Genomic DNA, 27,698 nt, shown 5'->3' on the forward strand with positions numbered 1-27,698 from the left:
ATAAACATGAATCTTATAAACTTTGGTGCTCATTATGGATTATGCCACCCACGACACAGGCGACAATCCAAACGGCAACGTACTTTACAAAAGAAAAGTAATATATGAAATATGATAACTGGCAAAAAGTGGGCATAGCAAGACCCGGAAAGAAAAACATGCCTTTATATGTAGTCGTAAACATCACTATGTCTCCACATAACCATGATATAAACAATACTGAGCACCAATTCACAAAACACAGGCAAAAAAGCACCAAAAAGTGTAGACAAAATACCCCATCGATCAGTTACATGATAGCTTTCCATAGTCTGTGTGAAGTGACGGCTCTCGTCAAATCCGGGAAAGGAAAAATCTCAAACAATCTGTCCAGACATGAAAGGGAAAAGGAAAAATGAGAAGCAATCAAATTCACTACTGTTTCCTATATCCTACGAGTAATAGTATTACAAATTGAAAAGTGTGTGTCTGTTTATTTGTCCGTCTTTCACGACAAAATGGAGCGACTAATTGGCGTGATTTTCAAGTAAATAGTAGTAGTAAGTAGTAGAAAAGATGGAGAAGTGATAGACTACATTTTATCTCTTTCAAACCCCCTACTTCTCTATACTGGGTAGTAGATGTTTGTACGTAGCATTTTTAAATTTTCATATTAGAAAACTAAAGTTTGTTTTGCGAACTGTTTGTGACTAGTAAAAAAATCGTCAAACAATATTTTTTCACTAAAACATCACGCTATGATCAAAATGAGCCGAGCAGCGGGTGAAACCGCGTGGCAATAGCTAGTTTCCTATCTATATAAAAGAAACAATTTAGTGTCGGAATTGAATGACATATGATAGTGACGTCATTGGTTTTGTAATCAAACGTTGGGGATTTGATTTTTGTAATGTTTTCCTGTTATATCTGAGTTTTTATGTGACAAAAGGGATGATGACGGGGAATGAAAATTAAAAATCTATTTAGTCCGTCATTTAGGTAATAAAAAAATATTAAAGTTTAGGAGTTGGGAGCAAATACTTATAAAACGTACCTAGAAGTGACAAGTTCAAATCAATATATCTTCGAAAGTATTTGTTTGTGTGTAATGAAAGTGTCTAATGTTTTAAAATAATCTACAAGATGGACGTTTAAATAAAAATTAGTCATCTACTCTATTAATATTAAAAATAAAAAAATATACCGTGACTTAAAAAATATTCAATTAGAATAAGAATAAAAAGACAAATTTCTTCAATAAACAAAGAAAAATTATTATCATTCTTTCAAACCAGATATAGATTTCAACACAAAGACCTGACAATAAAAAGAAAAATCACGCCGATATCTTCAACTGAAAATGCAATAAATGCCTTTATAATACCACTTTTACTCCGTGAAAGGAATTAATACGGTGCCTGCAGCGATCTGCAATCACGCCTACACTGTACTGTGAGTACCGAGTAGAACTCTCGACTCGACAGTCGTTCATAGCGATCCAAACGTCGTGCATGCCTCGACGCGCTACTCGCCCAACTTTACATTCGCGAAACACCGTATAAATAAATTACTTAAAAAAACTCATTTAATTTTATGTACTTATAATTTTACTTTTAAATTTAAATAAAAAGTGTGTGTGATTAATAATTTAATTTTGAAGTTAGATTTTTATTTTTTTTGGAATACAATTTTATTATTTGAATTTTCAAAAAAGTTAGAGTGTGTTTTATTATTAATTTTGAGTGAATTTTTAAAAAGTGAGTTTTTATAATTAAATATTTATAATAAGTGATTTATTTTTTCTTATAAAACTAGTGTCGATGTGAGTTTTTAAAAGTTGACGAATTGTTTGTTTTTAATAATTGAAGTGGGTGTGTTATAAAAGTTGGTTCATTAAGAAATTGTTGAATCGATGCCAGAACTCTTAAGGTACGTAAGTAAATAATTGTTGGCATTGTATCGATGTTTTTAATCGGTTTATGAAATATGTGCGCGTGTTCAGATCGGTTTCAAATGCCGTATTTATAGGCGTTAGGAAACGTGCGTGCTTTATCTTGTTCGCAGTGACATATTCTTGCGATATGAGAATTGTGTTTTACAGTGCACTGGAATTATTGTTTAATTTTCTTTGTGATAATTATTTAGTTTAAATATTCTTTTTTATGGGTCGATATTTAAAATAGTTTTACACAAAAAATATCAGACCTAAGTAATTGATGTTTGACGGTTATTAATTCAATGTTCGTGATTTATGTTTTTAAATTCATATTTTAAAAACCAATTTTACTTTTCACAAGCAACTCGTTTAAACCAATGTCCTTATCTGTCAGTAATAGTTAATGTAAAAGTTGAAAATTCATTTTTAAATATGATTAATTTATTGAATTCAGCGTGAAAATATTTCACACCCGAACAGTTTAATCTTCATAATACCAAGTAATAAATTTTCTATTCAACAAATACGTTTCTAGAATTCAGACTAATCATTCGAAAATTTATTTTTATGAAGATTTAAATTTGATTATTTCTTTTGAGGTGAAGGATTTTATTGTGAGCCTATTAATTCGAGCTCATTTCGAGAATTGCCTCGTCTCATCTGACTTAAGAATTTAAAATTAATGAGGTTTTAAAATTATGTGGTTACTCTAAAAAGTTTAGCCAATTTTAACTACGAACTTTATCCATTTTTAATTTACATTTTATAAGTAATAATAGTAATTCACGTGAAATTTTGCAGTATAATCTAATATGTGAGTTAAATTACTATTATGTTAACCTCAGTGATTTATAATTTTAGATAAATTAACTTAAAGTCTTTAATTTTAGAATAAAAAAAAATCCATTTTATAAATTCGTAACAAAATGGACTTATAAGACGAATTTCACACCTCACAACACTATTTATTAATAAATCAAATAGACATAGAAAAGTGCTTAAAAATACAGACAAAAACAACCTTTATTACAATATCAATTTCAGTACTTTACGTTTGAAAAAAAGAATAATCAACAAAGTCTATTATGCTACAACACACAGGTCTGTTAATTTTCTTCGATACAGATTGCAACAATGCTCCAGTGTGGAGTATGATTGTGTAATTAGAAACAAATGAAGCATGCTCTATCTACAGTTTCTATAGGAATCTATTCATCTGCACTGTAGAGAGTTTAACTTCCAACTACTTGTATCAACTCGACCAATGAGGTTGTATCACATCTCATTACATCATCAGCCTATAAGTGGCCACTGCTGACCAAAGGCTTCTTCTCACATGGAGAAGGTTTGAGCATCAATCAATACACTTCCTTAATGCGGGTTGGCGATTTCAAACTTATAATTAGAAATTATATGTACAGGTTTCCTCACTATGTTTTCCTTCACCGTTTGACAGTGCTGTCTAATTAATTTTCGTTAAGATTATATTAGTATACGAAATTTTTTCAAAGTCAAAATATATTTTTTTTTAATTTGGTTAAACTTATTGAATGTGAACTAAAAATATCCGTATTTCGATTGACTATTTTAAAAATGTTGTAGGATTTTTCTTTTCTATTGTTACGTAGAGTCATACGTCAATGACAAACGGTGAAGGAAAACATCGTGAGAAAACTTATGCTTATAATTTCTAATTATAAGTTTGAAATCGCCAACCCGCATTGAGTAAGCATAGTGACTTAATGCTCAAGCTCATACCTTTTTTGTGCGACAAGAGGCTTTTAGTCAGCAGTGGCCACTTAAAGGCTGTTGATAATGATGATGTTGTTTTTTCTTTTTAAGCCAAAGTTCTTTCTGCTCCTTCTTGGAAGGACTAAAAGGACTGTCTGCTAATAAATACTTACAATAGTACACGTTTTCTTAAACTTATTACATTATGGGCCGCTTTTCGATCAATTTTCTCGTCACGTCATATACCGGACGAAACTTTGAACTACCATTAAATAAAATTGGAAGCATTTTCGGTTTCCACAAAAGACAATTTTATTTGGCACACAATTTGCACTCAAAAATTATTCATCTAGCAAAACTTGTTTCAAGATAATATTTCGCACGAAGCGCTTCGCTTCAAGCTTTTTTTGCGAACTGCCTTCCTTGTGCATACTGCTATGGAGTGATTTTTTTTGTCTGAGTCTGTGTTTCCTGATGGGTACAACTTGGGTGTCTTCAAGACCCGAGTGAATGGGTTGCTTATGGGTAGACGTGCTCCATCGTAGGCCGCATAATCGCTTACTACCGTAAGCCTATAATGGCGAGATAGAGACCAAACGTCGATCCATCATATAAAAAAAAAAAAAATAGTTGGCACAGCAAACTTCGTACCACCATAAAAAAATCATCTTTTCAACCACCCCTGAACTTCTACAAACAATTTATGGCCTAAAGTTGCTAAATCGATCCAGTCGTTCTCGAGTTTTAGTGAGACTATCGAACAGTTTTAAAACAATTGATTTTTATATCTACACAAATATATAAAGCTGAAGAGTTTGTTTCTTTGAACGCCATAATCTCCGGAACTACTGGTCCGATATGAATGGTTATTTTTTTTGTTGGAAAGATCATTTATCGAGGAAAGGTTAGGCTATAAAACATCATGCTACGACCAATAGGAGCCAAGCAGCGGGTGAAACCGCGCGGTAGTAGCTAGTGTAAAAATATCACAAGACATAAGGTCGAAAATCCCTTACCCTCTCCGTTCAATAAACTAAATGTAACTTCAGGAAATATACAATTATTATGAAACTTCATATCTCTTTAAGTTTGCAACTGGCTTTTGATAAGACCCGTATACCTTACCTACCTATTCATTTTATGGTAACTTGTAACTTTACTTAATTAGTACATCAGAATATTGTAACTCGATACTAATGTATGATGGAGGTGAGTATTTTGGGTTATTGTTTAGACTTTATATTGGAATAGTTATTTTTAGAATGTAATAGCTATATTTAGTTACGTTTATGAGTTCCCTTAACGGTTTAAATTTTAATTGTGGTAGAGCCATGGAACCATGCTTGAATGGGCTGGCTCGCCCGGAGTGATACCACGGCCTCACAAATTACTCTCCTTCCCAATCTTCCCAATCCCAGATTCCCCAACAACCCTTAAATTCCTAACTCCCAAAAGGCCAACTTGATGGTTATTTTAAAAGTTAATGCAATCTTATACTTTAGTATTATCTAACGCATACATGTTCATGTTGTCCCTAGAAGTATGAACTTAGTATCATAAAGTCACGCATTTTAATCCCAGAAACTACAAAACGTTATATAGGCGATCTTATAGTGCCATGCAATCATCAGCCGTAGATATATACTTCCACTGCTGAACAAAGGTCTCCCCCTTATACCCATTTACCGTTAATATTGTTATTTCTCCCTAGAGTACATCTATTGTCAAACGTCGAATACAATTTCGTATTCTATGCAAGTAATATCCTTATTGTGCCATTTCGAAATTCACTATTAATGTTACAATGTTACTGTATATTTTTTTTAACAAATGTATAGTAGACCATTATAAATATTATGGAGTGTCTTGCTCGTTTTTCTCCATTTGATGCCACACTTTGAACTGAGCACCTAACTTAACAGACAGACAGACTGACGGATAGGAATTATTTATTTATAACATGCATTTATATAATGCACAAGAAATCTGTACATAAGGTTTACTGAATCAGATGGGGCCCAGTAGGGCTGATGCCTGATCCGGAGCTGCGAACTACTTAGCAGGTTTACCGGGGCTCTTGCTCGAAAAGCAGGAGTAGAAACGGAGTGTTTTTTAGTCAGTAAGAATCTGACACTCCCTCTCACCTCACCCAAGGTGGGAGAAGTCACTGGATGATTTCCACTCTACAAAAACAACCTACTTTTTAAGAAATGACCTGATTACCTAAGTTATTTATCTTTAAAGGAAAAGCTACTTAAATAAATAAAACATAAGATTATCCATCATTCTTGACAGTAATTCAAAAAAACATTGTTTTGTAGAATCACGCTACACATAGATAGGTACTTACTTAAAATAATTACCTTCCTATATACTCGTAGGTAATGTTTTTCTTAATAAAATTACCTAATTTCATTCATTAACATAATTAATTTATTTCCACGTGTCCTGTCTAATGTAATAAACTGATTGGGAATGCTCGCACGAGGTATCACGTTCGATCTCCGGGTTAGGTAGGTAGGTATCATTATTAATTTATTAGGTTTGTCGATTACCTTGTTGCTTCATTAATCGTGTCGTTGTAAGGCTGAGCAAGGATTTTTGGGTTCGATTTCTGGGTAGAGAAAAGTACTATTAAGTTTAACAGTCACACAAATGTTTCAGTTTCTACTATTAAAAAAATAGATCTTTTTCTGTTTTTAAAAAAACATTGCCCTACTCTTGGATTTTCTCCTGTGTCGTAGGTGCGTTTACAAACATACCATTACACATGAACATGACATTAAAACCCGATACAATAATAAAATTGTGGATTAGACAAGGTATTGCTCCGTGCGGAAATCAAACCCACTACTCGTTCGCGACAGCCAATTGTACGATACAACAATAACAATTTTACAAATTCGAGAATTGAAGTCACATCTGCCTTGGTAGTTAGTCACTTTGACAACCACTCAACTGATGTTACTAGCAATTAGGTAACCAACTAACAGGTTTAGAATATCTAAGTACATTTTGGTAGTTTTAATGAAATGCTCTATTCTAAGAGCTAGTTCACATTGGGTAAGTCGACCTGAGTGATACCGATTTAAACAACGCTTGCGTTGTGTTTCATTGTGTAAGTGAGGTTACTGGGGGCCCAATTACCCCACTTTCCAATCTTCCCAATTCCTGATTCTCCAATAACCAGTAAACTCCTAATCCTCAAAAGGCCGGCAATGCACTCGTGGCACCTCTGGTATGTCGTGTGTCCATTGGCGGCGGCGATTGTTTGTCTGTTCGTTTGCTTGCTAAAACCACCAATTTTGCTTTTAGTTGGCTTCTCTTTAAAAGTCATTGCACACATAAACATCATGGACACAGCACGGCTATGGTACGGCGTTTTTTACTTTGAAAACAATACAACAATACTTTAAACTGACAAAAATGCCAACAACGCACTTGTAACTGCTCTAGTGTTGCGGGTGTCCATGGGAAGCGCTGACCTCTTACCATCAGTCTACTCGTTTGCCCGCTATTCTATAAATAAAATTGGAACAGGGGTAGATTATAGTCAGGAATAACAAACACATAGGCTACTTTTAAACCAATGTGGGCGAAGTCACTAGTAGAAGCAAGTCACTAGAAGAATACGATTAGTATAAAAGCCAATAGTAGAGCCAGATTTTGGTCCTAATGTGAACCAGCGTTAAGGTTGAAAATTAAATGTCCTAACTATGAAACAAAATAAACTAATTTGACAAACTGTTTTGTGTGGGAAGACTAACACTTTGAGTACTAATTCATTATTTAATAATGTCAAACAGTTTCATTAGTTTAGTCCTGTTGACGACTGTTGTAACTAAAGATTATTTTATTAGTTAGTATTAGTTTTAGGGTACTTTCTACCAGAGATGTGCTATGCTACGTTGCTGTGGCTATGTTTATCAATCATATTTCTTGGTACACAAAGCTTAGCACAGGTTGAAACGTACTCAACTAAGCTATGTTTTTATATTATGGAAAGATGCGTTCTACGGATACAAGCTATGAATGCGTAAGTGAAACATCGTCGCCTCGCGTGCTTACAGCTCGCAGTCGGCGCGCTGTAAGCACGCTGGCAGCTAGCGGTACTCACAATTTAAAACCACGCCGTGCCGGAGCCAAGCCCCAGCCGAGTTTGTTATATCTTAAACATCCACTCGCATTTACTCCAGTTCATCCGTGATCATGGCGCTTGCAACAGTGCCGAAATATCGGAAACTCATAGAAATAGATAAACACGGTAAATATTTCGTCTCAAGTTCTAGTATTAGTGTTGGTAACCATGTCAGTTTAAAAACTTATATTGTTATGTGTATTTTGGAATACACAAAATAACAAAAAGATAATACAATCAAAAATAAATTAATATCAAATTATTACCATCAAATCTTCTATTTAACAAAATTCTCACCACGCCCATTCTAACAGTTAAAATTAGTCAGATAATATAGTTCCATGGCCGCGTTTAACACTAGAATGGTTCGATAATTAGATTCAAAGTTCCACAAAAGGCAACGGGCAGGCCGACTGATTCCCAGTGGGTAATCGAATCATAAATGCCGACAGTAAACGTTGCTGACATATTGCGAATGATTGCGGTGACTGACAACGGTAGAACTGACTTTGCTGATGTAGATTTAGTTCGCTGATTACTGCTGATGCGTTAAATGTAGACTGTTCGTTTTGTCGAGTAAAGAAGTTTAGAGAAGATAATTTGCCAAATTAAAGTAGGTTAAAATTTGTATTTGTGTTCGTTAATATTTAGTAAAACATCTATATTATTTTACCATAAGATTGTGTCCTTTTGTGAGTAAGATAGGGCATTCAAACTTGGCAATGGTTGTTGGGAAACCTCACTCGCACCACACAAGCGTTGTTTCATGTCAGTTTTCTGTGAGGTATCACTCCGTTCGAGCCAGCCCATTCGTGCCGAAGCATGGCTCTCCCACCCTTAGCACTTATGACAGATTAAAAAATATAATGCGAGGCGAGGATGCTTTAAAAATAATTAAATACAGCCTGATTTTTTTATCACCAGGCATTTTTTCTGCGCTTTATTCAAACATTACATTTTTAAATAAAAAAAAACTCTCAGTTAAAAATTTACTGGTGATAAAAAATCAGGCTGTATAAGTATATTTTGATTGTAAGATTAACTCTCGATATATGAGCAAACAGCTTGTGTAACGAGTTCGGAAAACCTTACTCTGTTAGATTTGTTTGGACTAATCCGTCCGGGTTCCATTCTATTTTGGGATTCATTATTTCTATAGCCATTTACACGTGACTTACGAACACATTTTAGCGTACCTTTATATATATTTATGATGTTATTTCACTACATAATTATCTTTAAAAAAATAAGACATCATCACATCCACAGCCTTTAAGTGACCACTGCTGACCAAAGACCTCTTCTCACACGGAGCATTAATCACCACGCTTGCTCAATGCGGGATGGACGATTTCAAACTTATAAGACTTATATTAGAAATAATAAGCCAAGGTTTAATTTTTTTATGGTACAAGCCGGTAATCGAGCAGATGGCTTACCTCATGGTCAACAATCGCCGTCGCCCATGGACATCCGAAACACCAGAGGCGTTACAAGTGCATTGTTGGCCTTTTGGGCAGGATTTTAAGGGTTGTTGGGGAATCAGGTATTGGGAAGATTGGGAATTGGGCCTCCGGTAACCCCACTCACACAACGAAACACAACGCTAGTTATTTCAATATTACAAACAGATATCCCTATTTTATTGATTAGTCAAGTCAAGATGCAATCTATCCATTCAAAACTGAGTTCATTTTACCTAAAACAAAGGAACCGCAATAGAATGTAGTATCAATAACAATGCAACCGCGTCCTCCTTTGTAGTAGTTTGATGGCCAGACTATCCAGCTGTAATTCGGAACATCTAACAACACTGCCAATTAGTGGATCTCTGTCTATACGCTTTTATTCACGGTGATTGGATGCAATACATTTTCGTTTATTTTATTTGCTTATGTTTCATTGCACGCATTGTGCAATTTGCATTAAATGTGGGAGAATCATGCTTCGACACGAATGGGCCGGCTCGACCGGAGTAATACCACGGAATCACAGAAATCTGCCGTGAAACAACGTCGTTGTGTTGCTTGCATTGTGTTTTGTTGTGTGAGTGAGGCTACCGGAGGCCCAATTACTCCTTAATTTATTATCTTCCCAATCCCAGATATCCCCTACAACCCTTAAATTCCTAACCCCCAAAAGGCCAGCAACGCATTTGTAACGCCTTTGGTGTTTCGGGTGTCCATAGGCGGCGGCGATAGCTTATCATCAAGTAATCCGTCTGCTCGTTTACCGGTTTATACCATAAAAATTGAAGCAAAATCATGAAGTACACTTTTTTTTAAGTTGACTTCAACTTAGATATCTGCAGAACACCTTTTCATAAGTTTCCATCATAAAAATTAAAAAGTAAAAGTTGCAAAAAGGTGAACTAGGTAAGTAAGTAATCAGAACCTAATTAGCTAAGTAAGACTTAACACGAGTTCTTTTAAACAACATTTTAAAGTAAAACTTTATAGGTTTTAGTTTTCAACCTGAGTGCCTGAAAGACGGAACTTTCATTTTAAGCCTTTTGTGTCTAAAAGGTAGGTGCACCTAAGTTTTGCTGTCACTTTCTATACTTTAATGAGGTAGGTAGAAATGTATTTATTAGTGCTTTCAACAATAGGGTGCTTTTCGATCAGAGATGATGTAGCTGTGCTACGAAGATGCAATAGCTAAGCTGTAAAATTATATGACCGTTTCCACTACTAAGCTATGTAGCTGTGTGAGTAAGATGCGGTGTATCAATAGTAATGAAGCCATTCATTGCACACATCTAAAGCACGCATCTTTCTATATAAAAAAACTTAACCTCTACATAATTATAAGCCGGAAAAAGTCACATTGGTACTTTCCGTTGGTAAGTTTCGACACCCTCACACTCACGAGGCAGTCTTAAACCTCCGGGCCTCCAATACAATATCACTCTCAAACACAATAGAAGGAGAAAGTACAGCCATTATATTACTTTCCATCAATGGTGTTATTAGTTTCCCTGATAGGGTGTGAGCCTATTGACATTGGTCGTCACAAACTACAAACTACGAACTACTCAGTACACTGGAATTAGAAAACTTTCGGGATAATAGCCCGAAGCCAAAGCCCGCAAATAACAATACCTATGTATGTAGGGTACACATTTTATTTATGTTTTTTGAAGTAAACAGTAAACATAATATTTTCAACTATGTTCTCTAAAGAGTTTGTAAAGGTAGTTTTGAATTTTTGTTATTATATTTTAACTATAAAATTTTTCGGCGTACTCACGTAATTATTTGACGAGGACCTCGACTAGTTTCAAGCCATGCTGAAGGCTCATATTTAGCGCGACAGTCGCCTCGTCCAATGTCATGGAACACTGTAGTGTTGTAAGAGGCGACTGTCGCAGGGTATGAACTAATTTGGGGCATAGGATATATCCTTTGGGGCATAGGATATATCCTTTGGGGCATAGGATATATCCTATGCCCCAAATTAGTGTCTGTATACCAAATTTCATCAAAATCTGTTAACTAATTTCTGCGTGATCGACGGACAAACAAACAAACAAACTATTACATTTTTAATATTAAGTGTGATAAGCGTGATTAATATCCATACCAACACTTTTATTTCTACGTGTTTTATTTATTCCTTCTAATTAAAAAAAACCCTACTTTTAAAAACACAATTTAACCCATGTAAGCCTAAAAACCTACTAAAAAAGAATATTTAAGTTAATTTAATTCTCCAACAAATTAGTCTACCAATGTTAGTGCCTGCTACATAAAGATAGGGTCCCTAGAGGGCAGCACTAATCTAGATTACCTAGTGCTTGTAAATTTTGGAATGGAAAGCCTCAATAAAACTTTGCGAGATAGATAAGGAATGAACTTCTATTTACATATAAATATTAGGTATGTATTTTAAACTTATAAGAAATATAGTTTGTGCTATGTGGTGGCCCGGAGGTTTAAGACGCCCGCTTCTCATGCATGAGGGTGCGGTTTCGAAACCTACCAACAGCATGTACCAATGTGATGTTTTCCGAGTTATATGTACTTTCTAAGATTGTTAAAATTTAGACACCACTAACAAACGGTGAAGGAAAACATCGTGAGGAAACCTGGGTTTATAATTTCTATAAGCTTGAAATCGCCAACCTGCGTGGTGATTAATGCTCAAACCTTCTACATGTAAGAAGGCCTTTGGTCAGCAGTGGCCACATGTAGGCTGTTGATGTGGCCTGCCGCACGGTGCAACTCTTGGAATTGGGAAGATTGGGGAGAGGGGTAATTGAATATATGCACAAAACATGCATAATGTAGAAGAGAATATAATACATGACTCTCAACTGAAATCTTATTAACTCCATAGCCGTTTACAATAGAATAGTATATAATTAGTTTTTAGTTTCAGCACAGGATATTTCAAGATAAACATTTATTACGCACGTTGCACCTACTTATTGGCTACAAACTATGAACTGATTATAATTTTATTATAACTTTTGTGAGACATACTAAATTAATTATTATGTTATCGACTTACTCACGTAACTGTTTGACGAAGAACTCGTCAAGGAAGCGTCGTGTGTCGTGGAATGATGATGAATATGAGCCTATGGCATGGCTTGATACTAGTAGAGTTCCTCGTCAAACATTTACGTGAATAAGCCGATAGTATATAATAATTAACTATGAATTAAGTTTTCTTTCTATTGTTGACTTAACTGTCTAAATTTTGAATTTCACTTTATAAAGTATCAATATGAAACTCATAAACAAAAATAATTACCCAACCAATATTACTTTCATCTTAAGTAGATTTTAACTGAATTTAAAATAGCCCATTATGGGATCATGAATAATTAATTTAATTTAATTAATTTATTTATTAATCAGATAACAGTGATCCATAATGGTTAGTAACAATAGGAACTTATAAACTATGTTAGTATCAAAATGGTTAGTAGCAAACAAGACTTATAAACTATGTTAGAATCCTAGCGATACACATAATAATTTATTTTACGTCTCCCACAACGATGCTCACCCAGAGCGAGTGTATGGGACACTGATACCTGCTTGCCACTACCTTCAGTATGTCGTTGCTACTGCCACGTACCCTGCCCAGCAACGATGCCACACGCTTGCGTCTCAACGCGTAAAAATCATCAACGCGCGCTTCGGCAAACATAGTGGACGCACTGCAGAACCGCGGCAACCGCAACAACATCCTGAATACATTGTTATATTGTACCCGCAGAGCGCTGTATGCCCTTTGAGTATAACTGACCCACAGGCCGCTCGTGTAAAAAGATTGGCAATAAGCTTTGAAAAGCGTTAACTTAACTTCCAACTAATTAATGATCAAGCTAAATTGGCCATTATACGAGTGAGAATATGGTGGGAATTAGCGTCTAATACCACAGCCTTCTTCGAAATAAGCTAGACTTATGCCTATCTAAATCCTATCTTCTATTCGTTAGGTTTTCAGGCCATTTATCGCGATTATATCCTTGTTTATGTTCAGGAGATTACAGCGGTACCTACATATATATGAAAATATAAGGGTAAAGAAGGATATAACGTAACATAAATATATGTTTTAATTCGTGTCGTGTTTGTTATTTATTGGTTTTGTTATTGTATTGTGTAAAGTTATGTGCGGCTATTGTTTAGTAGTATGTAGGTAGAAGCGTATTTGAAAATCTGAGAAAGCTCGTTGCTAAGGGTGAATTTTCACTAGAGATACGCTATGCTACGTTGCTGTGGATGTGTTTGGCTTCAATCCTGACTGCACGAATAGTGCGGTGTCTAGGCAACCGGCTGCTGCGCAACGTGTAGTTAGGTTCCTGCACGGAACAATTATTTGTATGATCCACAAATTATTTTTTCGAGTCAGGGTTTCTTGTGTATATGAACTTGTATGTTTGTTTGTACGTACGACACAGGAGAAAATCGTAGTACGGGAAAAGGCTTTATTAAAACAAATCAAACTTTGATATTATAATCATCATCATCGTTGTACTACAAAAGCCTAATCAAACAATTAAATTGACAATAATGTAGCTTACAATATATCCGTCTTTTTAACATTGTAACGTAATGCAACGTCACGCCTTTTATCCCCGAAGGGGTACGCAGAGGTGCCGTAGCCGATAATTTCTCAGTACTAGCACAGAGCCTGGAATTATGCCCAGTGTATAGCAATAGGCTCACAACCTATTACATCGGAGTTATAACATAAATGGTGAAAAGTGCGTGTATATTGTACAGGGGCATTAAGAGCCGTAATGTGCAAATGCACCTCTGCCTGCCCCTTCGGAGATAAAAGGCGTGACGTTTGTGTGTGTGTGTGTGTGTTTTTAACATAAAAAAGAGTTATTCTAATCAAACAGTTGACAATTATTATGTAGTTATACATAAAAATATACCCCTTTTTAACATGGTTAACATTATCCTTTAGAATTTAAGGCACATAATATTACATAAGTTGTAGTGTAGATTATTTTGTGAATAGAATCCAGGCCTTTTTATTAGTCACGTTTCTGACCTAACTTCTTAGTGCCTAATCTAGATTGTCTCGTGAAACGTAGGTACCTCACAAACCTAAGTAGGGTACAACAATTTACAAATTTAATTTAAGCTTAGTGTTCTACATTTTTTTTTTGTCAAGATTTTCTTTTGTATTCAAGGATGACTTTAGCAACATAAGTTATAAAGAATTAAGATATTGTACATATTTTTTTCAGCATAAAGACTTAAAATAAACTAAATTAATTTTTCAAATAAATGGTACTAAGTTTGAGTCTATGTATATTTATGCTGAGTTCTTTTTTATAATAACTATCGCGAGACATTCTAAATTAACTAAAAATCACAGCTTAGCAACCTACTGAAGGTTTTCGGTGTTGTTCTTTTTTAATTTCAGTAATAACCCGGAAAATAAAATAAATAAGAATCAAAATACGATTAGCTGATGAACTTAGAGACGTTCAATGATTATTTAAACCTTACCTTATTCCTTAGTAACGATTTTGTTTCGAAAACAATTGCTAAAGACTGTAACCCAGTGTTTTCGAAACAAGTAATCATTAAATGACTCTTAGTACAGCAGTAAGTGTTAATTTTGGTTAGTTGTCTGTCCACCCCTCTCATGTATTAAAGGTGTGATGATAAGCTAATATGTATGTAACATAATATATTCATCCCGTTCGTTTTGATCACTGAAACAAATTGGCTACCATATTTTTAATTGAATCGTTTCGGTTGAAAAGCTATTCTGCAATTTATTTGCATAGGTCATGTAATGGATGTTGGAAAGCTAAAATAATAAGGTTTGCATAATTTTGGTACATTTTTTACAACTAAATTTTATATCCCTGAACTAACAGTTATTGAGAACTATCTACTTATGCAGAGTTTTAACCGCTCTACCAGACTCTTTTGAATCGTAGCGTAATGATTTATAACTTATGTATGACCTTTCTTTATAAAAGGATTATCCAACACAAAAATATTTTTTCAAATCTGACCATTATCTGTATTGTGTACTTTGGCCTCCGGTAACCTTACTCACACAACGAAACACAACGCAAGCGTTGTTTCACGTCGATTTTCTGTCAGGCCGTGGTATCTCTTCGGTCGAGCCGGCACATTCCTGCCAAATCACGACTCACCTGCACTTAAAACGACTGTATTTATAGACAATATTTCTTAATATTCCCCTCAAACAAATTTAACTCTCAAATCATACCCCAAATATGGCAACATCTTCACAAATAAAGTAAAATGGCCGTCTCTAAAGGACCCCTAAACACCGAGGCGTCAAGTTTAAAGGAAGGAAGCCTAAGATACAAAAAGGCTGATAGCTTAAGTGACTATTGAAGATTTTTGGTACAGATAATCCGATGGTATTGGGGCATTACCTTAACGAGCATTTCTGGAATATACGGGTGTCTATTTTAAGAACGATTTTGTGCTTAATTCTGTATGTTCTTAAAGTTCTTTTTTATTTGTTGGTTAGTTTGTAAAATAAGTTTAATTTCAGTGTAAGTATATTGACTTATACTGGAGACAATTCAAAACTTTGTATCAAATGTAATTGACTCCTAATGAGACATTCGAAAAAACACAACAAAAAACCATATAGCTTTGCCTAAAATGAGAATCCTAGCTCATTATTACTATTACGTCAGATTAAAGGAAGATAGAAAGGTGTAAGATGTGTCACTAAACCATTTATTTTTATTTCTATCACCGTATATTCAAAATTCGGGTCTCTACGAAGCTCTAGTAAACATATTTTTTATTAATCCAGACAGACCGTACTTTTTTAAAACCAAAATACAAATAATTACTAAAGCTAATATATCACTCAACAATTTACATGCTACATAAATCAATACAAACACGTAAATAACATCTACACATACACACACAAAAATAGAAGAAAAAAGTGGGCTCCCACGCTACTAAATTTGTACCTACAATAAGTATAAAGGAAAAAGGGGTAAAAGATTAAGTAGGTTAAACTAATTGTGCCAAAACTCACGCACTTAGGCCCATTTGTCGAGGTCCCGAGGGAGTCGTCGGTGTGAAGGTAGTGGTGTTACAGGATGAATTCTTTTCAAATTGGGCCATTAGTTTTTGAAAAGAATAATTGGCTTTTTTGGGGTTAGAGATTAGGCTTTTTTTTCTTGTTTATTCTCTAATTAGCGGAGTTAACTAGAATTCGAATTGAGCACTTTTTACAATGTAGAATTGAGTTCGATTATGTTTACTCTATTATAGGTTTTTTTTTTATTGTAATTGAAAACTATCGTACAGACGAATCACCGAATGGTGAGTGATCAGCGTTTGTTTACCAATGTGTTTATATTATAACTTTCGTGAAACATACTTAATTAATTATTATGTTTTTCGGTTTACTAACGACAAGGAACTCGACAAGTGTCAAACCATGCTAGAGGCTCATATTCATGGGCAGCATTCCGCGACACACGATGCGACGATTGTCGCTCTGCTACTAAGTTCCTCGTCTAATGACTTTTTTTACCAATGCATTACTAATCTTTTAAAAAAGGAGTATACGTAATATTTATACTTAATTTAAATGTTTGCTCAATACATGCAAATAAGTGAATATTATATAATATACTCGTATAATACGCGCTACCTATTCGCCACTATCTTTTAGTTTCAACTTCAAATAACAATAAGATCATGTCTCTTAGTTATAGTGTCGATAGTTAATACTACAAATAATGGCCTATAATAAAAAATTCAACAGAATTGTGTGTTAAGTCTCGTCTAGACACATTAAATCCTTTTTTGTAGTGTGAGGTTGAAGAAACAGAAATTTTCTAGAATTTCTTGAGGTTCTTGCTCGTTAGTCGCCAATGGTGTAGGAGTTTATTATTACACTTAAATTAAGCCACACTAACCACGGTTTTTAGTCAATCTGCACTTAATATACATTGTAGGACAGTACGATATCAGACCACTACAGATGGGGCTGCTGACTGCGTAGCGGGTCACCGGGGCTCCGTCTCGAAAAGCAAGATGGTTTTTGGTCATTAAGAGTCTGACTCTTCCCCTCGTCTCGCACATGGCGATGATTTTCCCCCTCAAAAAAGGACAGAATAATAATTTAAATAACTATTAAATCAAAGCCTCTAACTGCCGCACTAAAAACATTTAATGATTACTTAGTAACGATTTTGTATTGGAAAAAATGAAACCATTAAAGGACTCTGAGTATGTCGGTAAGGTACTGGTCTACAAGAAAATAACTACTAACTTTCAAATTAATATTTTAATAAAAATGAAAATCAAAAGTTGTACAAAATTTAATCTAAAAACTCCACAAGAACACAATTTCAACGTACGTAGGTATAATAAAAAAAGCAAATCACAAAAATTTATTAAGTAAAAACAAAAAATATTTTTAGCAAGTCATCAACTAATTTCATACAAAAAGCGATCGTGTACAAAAATTGGATTAACATCAAGAACACACCCTGTGTACGTCTGACGGGCGACAGGTTAATTTCCTTCAAAGAGCTCTATCGCGGTATCAGCACAACATATCTTCAGGTAATTTACAAGCTTTATGAACAAAAAATTACATTTATAGGGCCTCGTGTCTGAAAAGCCCTGACAAATTTATAAATAGGTCCTTTACCTTTAAATTAAGATCTGTTTTTCAATTACACTGATTTTTTTTCCATGATACTGAAAATATAGATATAATTATTGTTGATTTTTTTGCTAGTTGTCAAAAAACCAAGCAATTACTATAACCAGACCAGACCAAATAAAGACCGTCCCGAAAGACACTACGAGCGTAGGAGATCGCGAGACGAACTCCGGCCACCGTAAGTGCATCCGCACTGCGAACGGCGAGCAATGGTGGCTCGCTACCCGACCAGAACCAGAATCGTGCGCGCTCAAAGAGTCATCAGACCATCACAGATAGGGCCCAGCAAGACTGATGCCGACCCGGCAACGAGACTCTAGGTCGAAAAGCAGAAGTAGGAACGGAGTGCTTTTTAGTCAGTAACAGTCTAAAATACCTTCTTTCGTCCCCTAAGTCTGGAGAAGTAATCGGATAATTTTCCCTTATCTATAAATAAATAAATCTCCCTGACCATTGAAATGTCAAAAATTAAACTGTCAGACAGTCTATCCGTCAGTAAAGCTAGATTTATTATTCCTAAATGTAGATTTGTGTGGGGAAATTCAAGCAAGAAATTTTGATTAGTTTCTAATATATTTTAGTCTGTAGGGAATGAATTGATTTTCCTTGTAAACCTCTAAAGAGAAAATAAAACTAGAATATTATTATACAACAATATTCGAAAAATATTTAATTAAGTAGCAACAAGAAAATAATAGCAAAATTGCTATCGGAACGTCTCAAGAGGTCCTTCGAAAAAATCTAAGGGTCAAAATGAAGGAATTTTTTTGTTCAAATATTTTCGCCTTGTGTCGTAATCGGTTCAATATTGCCTGTAATGTTACATGGGTTTTGTGTCGTGGGCGAGTCCAACAATTGGTCAAACAAACCGTATATGAGGTCGAACCCAAGACCGTATTAAAAAGCGTTTGAGGACCTCATTTGTAGATCTCAAGGCCACAAGTTTTAAAGAGAAATGTACGAATAATAACATGAGTAGAGTTCTAAGAGTAACTGAAAATAGAATGTAGGTTAAGTCAGGTTTTGGGATAAAGGTATATGCCTAATACGATTCTTAAATTTTAACAAAAAACTTTGTTTTAGAGTCAAATGAAATTGCACCTATCTTATTTCTTTATTTTTGTGTAACAGTTCTTAATATTTATAAGCTCTATATAGCAGAAACCCATAGAACAAATTCATCGCATACAATTTCGGACTAAACTACGCCATTACAACTAAAGTCTTAAAGAACTCAAATAATTCTTACACCGACATAAGGAGTGTAATATTCCTTTGTGGCCACAAAACGATAAAAACACTCAAACAAACTTCTTAAAACAATATCACCAATTTCGGACACCCATTTTGGCATTTATAGTAAAACTTCAAACAAAATAACTATTAAAGTGACGCCCAAATACGATCACACGATCCCATAAGAACAAACTACTGGACATTGGGCATGCCCCAAATACCAAATGACCCAAAATCTGGAATACTGCCATAGAAGTTTCCAGATCATATGCGGAAAGAATTGAATCCGATGTATTGAATTGGTTTCGTATCAAATAATTAGATTTCGATTGAGAAGGGATTTTTATGAATGGCGTAGGTAATGTACGGTTGAAAGAGTTTATGATTGACAGAAAACATAACAATATTGATACTCTTAAGCCTAGGATACACTATCCGGAGCTGCGGACTACCTAGCGGGTTTACCGGGGCTCCGTTTCGAAAAATAGAAGTAGGAACGGGGTGGTTTTTAGTCAGTAAGAGTCTGACACTCCCTCTCGCCTCGCCCAAGGTGAGAGAAGTTATTGGATGATTTTCCTCCCTCAAAAAAAAGCCTAGGATACACTGGTGGACAAATGTCCTACGACATGAGTCGACAAGGACGTTAGCCAAAGTAGCACAACGTTGCCAGACTTTGGTCGACATGTCTGGCAACATCAACGTCGCTGTGGACATAAGTCGCGCGTTGTCGCTGTATATGTCGGGCGAAATTAGCCGGCTTCGGTCGAAATGTCGCCGATACATGTCATGGGACATTTGTCCTCTAGTGTATCCTTGGCTTAACTCTAGAGAGTGACAGACTGATAGATGTCCAGTCGATGTTGTTCTTATTGTTCTTTAATGTTTTAAGAGCGTTTGATGTTGTCCTTAGAAGGATGACCCATTGTTTCTGTGAAAAATTATTGCATCCTTAGTTCGTGTTCTCAGGTCAAGTAAGCTTCTTTCCATTCTATGCTAACACATAATATCTCTACTCGTAAAAGCGATCTCTAGGACAGTTTTGAAAAAGGTTTTAAAGGGCTCTTCATGAATTATTAGGAGTAGCACTTAATCTAGAAGTGTACTACAGCCCCTACTACATGTTAACGCTCTCAACTAAACAACACAACTAGTTGAAACCATATAAAAACTAAACTTGTATCGTAAAGGCATAAGTTAGAAAACTAATTATTAGACGACAGGTCAACAATTAATCACGATAAGTTTGTGCGACATAATCCATCATGGTGGTTACATAGTACTACTAGGTGTTAAAGTCACTGAGCATGTTAACACTTTATATTGGTTTTTGTGTTATTTAGTGCTGTAGAGACAAGCGATAATTGATTTGCTATCTTATTATTTTTGTAATAAGATTGAATATGTATTGTGTTAACTTTATCGTTGTTTTAGTGGGTGTCTAACGTTCTTTAGTGGAGAGAAGACGCAGGCTGTAATTGATTTGCTATCTTATTGTTTATGTACTACAGTTGAATATGTATTGTGTTAACGATTTTAATCCATCATGGTGGTTACATACTACTAGGTCTTAAAGTCACCGAGCATGTTAACACTTTATAGGGGATTTAGTAGCTGTCTAACATTCTTTAGTGAAGAGGAGATATTGTCAGTCTTTTAAGGGTTAGGAATTAAGAATTGTTGAGAAATCGGGCATTGGGAAGGGTAATTGGGCTTCCGGTAACCCCACTCACACTAAGAAAAACACCGCAAGCGTTATTTCACGTCGTTTTCTGTGAGGCCATGGTATCACTCCGGTCGAGCCGATCCATTCGTGCTGAAGCATGGCTCTCTCACACTTAAAATTGAATCATCAGTGAACAAAGAATATACCAGTGTATTTGTCTTTGTTAGTATAAACTATAAAATCAATGCGTACTTCACTATACACATTCATGATTGATTCATTAGACGAACTTTGATCAAAATTCGCCGTAATATTTTATTGACATACTAATTTCTTTGAGACGCAGTTTTCAATAACCGTTATCGGAGATTAGTTAGAAAATGACGTAAACTCCTTAACAAGAAATTTTATATTTGTATAAACAAATGCCATGTTGGCCTGGAGGTTTAAGACGCCCGCTTCTCACGCATGAGAGTGCGAGTTCAAAACCTAGTAACGCCAAGTACCAATGTGACGTTTTCCGAATTGTATGTACTTTCTAAGATTTTAGATACCACTGAAAAACAGTGAAGGAAAACATCGTGAGGAAACCTGGGCTTATAATTTCTAATGTTAAGTTTGAAATCGCCAACCCGCATTGAGAAGGCGCGGTTATTAAGTCTTTGACTGCCAATAGAAAACTGTTGAAAGTAAATCCTCCGCTAACGTCGGTCACCGGTGACCACCACGGCGTTCAATGTGTTAATGCTCAAACCTTCTCCGTGTGAGAAGAGGCCTTTGGTCAGTAGTAACTACTTATAGGCTGATGATGTGATGTGATGTATAAACAAAATAAAAGTTTAAATAGGCCCACTGTTTTGTTTGAAAACAACGCCAGAAAATATTGTTAAACAAATAAATGGACGTGTTCTGTCTTGTTGTGTCAACAGTGGCGTTTATTGACCTATTTAAAATTAAATATTTAAGTAAACCGACTCCGGCCTAAAAGTGTTTTTTTTGTTCGATGCTAGCTGTTGACTGTGACTTTGCTTGCTTATTATGTTCAAATATTCCCAAAAATGTTCAATATTCTGATGAGGAGAGCATATGAAAAGATTACGTCTAGTAAATCCATTTTGACAACTTAAACCATTGAAAGATTTAAAATGTTTTGTGTCAAAATTTAGCAAAATTCGTTGAGCAATTTTAGGGCTTTTATGGTATAAACTGGTAAACTTCGCCCATGGCCACTAGAACTCATGGACATGGACACTCTTACAAGTGCGTTGCCGGCCTTGTGCGGTTCGAAAATTCAAGGTTGTTGGGGAATCGGAGAATAGGTAGATAGGAAAGGGGAATTGGGCCTCCGGTATCTTGACTCACACAACGCAAGCGTTGTTTCACGTCGGTTTTCTGTGAGGCCATGGTATTACTCCGGTCGAGCCGGCCCATTCGTGCTGAAGCATGGCTCTCCTACACTTGAAATTTTAGTGTATTTATTACATTTATAAGTTTTTAAATATTTTGCGTCAAAATTTAGCCAAATCCGTTCAGCAATTTTAGCGTTGCTTACTAAGCAACAATCAAACTTACATCTAAACTATAGCACATTAACTGCCGCACTCAGAGACATTTAATTATTACTTGTAACTATTTCCTTAATAACGATTTTGTATCAAAAACGATCGCTAAGGACTGGGTTAAGTAACCATTAAATGACTTTGAGTACAGTGGTAAGTGTAGTTTTAAAAATAATGTTTAAGTAATACAGTTTTTATTGGTTCGTGTGCTCCTACCGCAGTTCAAGTGTGGAAGCTTACTCAAAGAGGCAACGAGTGTTTACTTAAAGAGCTACATAAACGCGAAGACATAAAGGTCATTTTCGAATGCACTTGAGTAGCCAGTAGCTACGAGTATTTGGAACGAGAAGTACTATGCAGTAGTATTTTAAAGTAAAAATGTCTCAATGTTTTTTTTAGAAGATGGTTTAAATTGATGGTTGAATTTGGACGAGGTCTTTCGTTGTCTCTTGTCGGATAATTTATTAGATATTTATTAGAGACTAGCTTCCGCCCGCGACTCCGTCCGCGTGGATGTCGGTCTTCGCGTGGATGTTTTATTTCTCCATTTTGAGTAACTCTGACATTGACATTTTATAAATAGGTATCTATTGGACCCAAATATGGCGAGGCCCATAATAATTAAGGAGATCCCTCTATTGAGCTACTGCTGTTGAGCTCGCGTTCTGTAGTATAAAACTGAAAAATTAAGATTTTTTTTACTTATTTTTCCAAGATAAAAAGTATCCTATTTTATGCCCAGGATAATAAGGTATAATTATACCAAGTTTATACCAAGCCTGATCATACAGACAGATAAAAAAAATCACATATTTGCTAACTTTCGCTTAATCCCGAAAATATCGAAAATACCGGATTACTAAAAATACCGGTTTTGCTTAAATGATCCGGTATTGCGACCCCTACATTCAGTATTCACGCACATATTTAATTAGGGATGAATGAGAGTGTAATATACGTAAGAGTAGACAAATATAATCAGAAAGCTCCGAACTGCTAAGCTATCGGGAGTTACACGTGTTATTGTGAGTCAACCATAAGAGATAGACTTTTGCTGTCGTGGAATATTTTTTAAACAATTTTAAGGAGAATATTTCCGTGATACATTATTTCTGTGTAGCTTTAACCATTAAGGCTGCACACGCGACGGAAGCTTAAAAAATGGAGTAAGTTCTCCTATTTTCCCAACATTTCCCTCCACTGCTCTGCTCCTATTGATCGTAGCGTGATGAAATGTATACTATAACCTGCCCAGGAGTATGAAGAACAATTGTACCAAGTTTCATTGAAATCTGTCGAGTGGTTTTTATTTCTATAAAGAACATACAGACAGACAGACAGACAGACAGACAGACAGACAGACAAAAAAATTTCTGATTGCATTTTTGGCGTCAGTATCGATCACTAATCACCCGCTGATAGTTATTTTGGAAATATATTTCATGTACAGAATTGACCTCTCTACAGATTTATTATAAGTATAGATAATTTATTATTAGTAGTTTTGTACGGACATATAGAGAGCAGATTGGCGATATATTAACACATTGAACGCCGTGGTGGTCACCGGTGACCGACGTTAGCGGAGGATTTGCCTTCAACAGTTTTCTATTGGCAGTCTAAGACTTAAAGAAGGGTCAAATTAAAAGTATCTTTAACCGACGAGCATGCATGAAAAGACTGATGACTGTTGATGAAGCGAAAGAGGTATGTAAGATTCATAGCAATTGGTGTTCCATTGTCCCTGCCTACCCCCATGGGAGACAGGCGTGAGGTTATGTATGTAGTAGTGTTGTTTTAGCTATTATTATTTAATGATTAATTATATATAAAAGTAGATTACTAACACGTTGATCAACTGTCCAGTCTGCAGCCTATTAACAGAGAGTCGACTTTAGAATTGGGCAAAGAATCAGAATTGATATAAAGTACATGAATAAGGATGGGGTGTCTTGCTCGTTTTTCTTTATTCAATACTACACTTCGAAACGTGCAACTTGTTTAACTGACAGACAATTCAATTTGACGTTTCACAAGTGTCTAATTTAAGAATTAATTTAAATAAATGCTTTGACTTTGACGTTACCTAATTGTTCAAGGAATAAAATGCTTAATACTACGTTATGTTATGCTTACATAATCTAAATGCTAACTTAGAAACGACATTACTGACGAATTAAATTTAAAAGTGACTCAGCAGAAGCCGTAGTACGAGTTCATTTTACGTTTAACGAGATCGAAATTTAATCGCGTGCGGTGCTCTGATTGGTTGGTTCATTGGAGCATTTAGGCGACTTAGTTCAAGTTTGATTTACATTTAGCGATATCGAACTGATTGGCCGGCCCAAATAAACCAACCGGTAAAGCAAATTCATACTATGTAGTTGCTTTATTGCAATCAGAGTGCCGATCGCGCTCTCGTTTGGATCTCGTTAAATGTAAAACAAACTCGTACTAAGACCCCAGTACATTAAGCGTGGTATTTGGGGTTAGAAGTTCAAATTTAACTTGCGTCATTATTGTTTTTTTCTCATTTATCACGTAATAACAATTGTACTATACGTCTGTAGTTATGACGTATGACGTCATACTTTTTATTAGCAGAACAGGTACATAGAGGTAGTTGTACATACCTATATGTATTTAAAATAATTATATTTATTATTTACTTTAATGCAATAAGAATTCAATTATTATGAATTATTCAAACAAATTTCGTGGTGCCTAGTAGTTCTCATTAAATAAGCAATACCTTGACCGACCCGGGAATCGAACCCGAGACCCCTTGTCCGGCAGTCAGCACTTGCGACCACTCGACCAACGAGGCATTAAATGACGTAATTTTATACAAACCTCTACACAAAAAATTAACTCACGCAGCAATTCTAAAATAAAACACAATATCTGAATATTTGTAATACGAGAATGTTTGTACAAGTAATAGTACGTATTTCTATAATTAAACTGTTTGGTCAGTATTTACTTTGTTACATTGACATTGGCATCATTACGCGGGCTGAGTTTGCAATATTTTGAGATGCGATAAGTGCTAAGTTGTAGTTAAGTAAACATAATATTAAATGAGCCAAACAAAATTTAATCACGCCTTTTTGCACTAAAAGAAAATACTTGTCTTGATGTACTCGACCAAGACGTAATACATCAACAGCCTGTAAGTGGCCACTGCTGACCTGAGTAATTTTAAAACACATTTGTCACAAAGATTACTGCACGTTTAACATTAAACCGGGCAGTCTTTATATAAACCTGTTTTTTAAACTGTGATATCTCACACATTAAATTATGGTATGAGTCCGCTTAATGTTGGCCCATAGAGGCCATAGTCGGCATGAATTTCGGCATCCCAACATTGTTTTTTCAAATTTTTTAACGTCGCTTTACACTCAGGATTTTCTCCTCTATCGTGGGTGCGTTTACAAACACAATTTCACATGCACATGACTCCCAGAGTTACTACACGTTGCACAGCAGCCAGTTGCCCAGCCCCCACACCAACCGTACAGTCAAAAAACTTAACTACAATAATTAGGTTCAAAAGTGGTGAATCCAGAAACCACTAGGTAACATAATCAGTTAGCTACATAGTCGTTTCATATCACGTTAGGACATTACCAACGAACCATCGCGTCCTAGTAGAGACCCCATAAAACAAAATGGCGTATGTGTCCGCTAATAAACGGGGACTTATGACCCTTTGCTCTCCCGTTAATGGCTTGAGGACATAACTTTTATCGTTTAAATAAAGCAATATTATTATGTTAGAGAAGTTATATATTATGTCTTGGGGTTGTTGTGACGTCAACTGAGTTGCTGTTTAGTGAAAATAATATTAGATTGCACGGTTAGTGCGGTGGTGGGTTAACTGTCTGATTTCCAACGTGTCGCAGGTACAATTCTCGCACGTAACAACTTTTGGTGTAATTCACAACTTATTATTCCGGGTCTGGGTGTCATGATTATGTATTTTAAATCGTATCTTTGTAAACGCACCCACGACATATGAGAAAATACTAATAGAAAGAGAAAGTACTAGGCACCGTTTTATTAAAAAAAATGCCTAGTTATTAATTTGATCGCCTAAGACTAATTTCTCAGTAACCGCACTTGTGCTCACTTGACCAACACAGTCGACTATATCAACATTAATAAGTATTTCTCAGTCCCTGTATTTTGTTTGTTCTTTTTTCCTTAAGGGAGGAGAAATCATCCAATGACTTCTCCCGCCTTGGGCTAGGCGAGAAGTTTCAGACTCTTACTGACTAAAAACCACCCCGTTCCTACTCCTGCTTTTGGAGCCGGAACCCCGGTAAACCCGCTAGGTAGTCCGCAGCTCCGGATTTCTCAGTCCCTATCAAGAATTATAAAGCTCTATGTCATGTTATATAATCGCTTCTGCTAAAACGCAATGACCCGTGTGTTATGTGCTAACGTAACTGTCTACCGACAGGCCATTTGCTGACCAGATTGGAATTTCTTGGTACGTTTCTTTTATAACATTGTTGCTTGGTTCTAAACTTCCTTTGTTATTGTGACTTTTTAACAGACAGTGGTTGATTGAGCTGGTTCTTTAAGGTAAATATTTTTGGCTAAATACTGTTTTTATTGTGCTATATATGAATATCAATGGCATATAGAAAAGTTAAGTACCTAGTGTATATTTTTTATAATATATCTATCTATCGTGAGGCATACTAAATTACTAAATTAACTAAAAAAATCACAGTTTACTCACGTATATTAATGGAGAACAGCTCTAATAGTTTGTAGTCGGTGCTCGGAGTGTTAAATACACGTAAGCAAAACAGGAATCTAATAATGCTTGATACTAAACTATTTTATTTAAAGCACTTTAATCACGTATCTATTTGTCTATTTTTGATGACATATTCGATATTTATCTAGAGTTGACTAGAGCGAGTAAAGAAAATAATATTAGAAGTATCATAGTTAATTTCAAAATGAGTAAATGTGACTCCTTTACTTTGAATAAGTTGATAGTACCTAATTGTCTCTTGTGTACGCTTATTGAAACCCCCAACATATTAATTGCCCACCACAGATGGGGCCCAGTAGGGCTGATGCCTGATCCCAGGCTGCCGACTATAAAACGGGTTACCGGCGTTTCGGCTCTAAAGGCGGATTCGCCAGCAGCCGTCGAGTGAAGACCTACCTGCCTACACTCACCGCTCGGACCGCAATAAAACTCAAGAAAACTCGTTGCTCGGTCGCGGTCGGCTTGACCACCCAGCGCGCCCAGCCGTTGGCCCG

At 35.6% G+C, this 27,698-nt stretch overlaps 1 protein-coding gene across 2 annotated transcripts in view; it reads left to right on the forward strand.

Moving 5' to 3' along the window:
* Positions 1–1,701: 1,701 nt before the first annotated feature.
* LOC118277312 (orexin/Hypocretin receptor type 1-like) overlaps positions 1,702–27,698 on the forward strand; it is a 144,798-nt gene continuing 118,801 nt past the window's right edge. For both annotated transcript variants that reach the window (XM_050696539.1, XM_050696540.1), the window contains exon 1: positions 1,702–1,908. The gene's annotated coding sequence lies outside the window, so the exon portion shown is untranslated. The remainder of the gene's footprint in view (positions 1,909–27,698) is intronic.

Source organism: Spodoptera frugiperda, chromosome 10 (assembly GCF_023101765.2).
Source record: "Spodoptera frugiperda isolate SF20-4 chromosome 10, AGI-APGP_CSIRO_Sfru_2.0, whole genome shotgun sequence".
Classification (NCBI taxonomy): Eukaryota; Metazoa; Arthropoda; class Insecta; order Lepidoptera; family Noctuidae; genus Spodoptera; species Spodoptera frugiperda.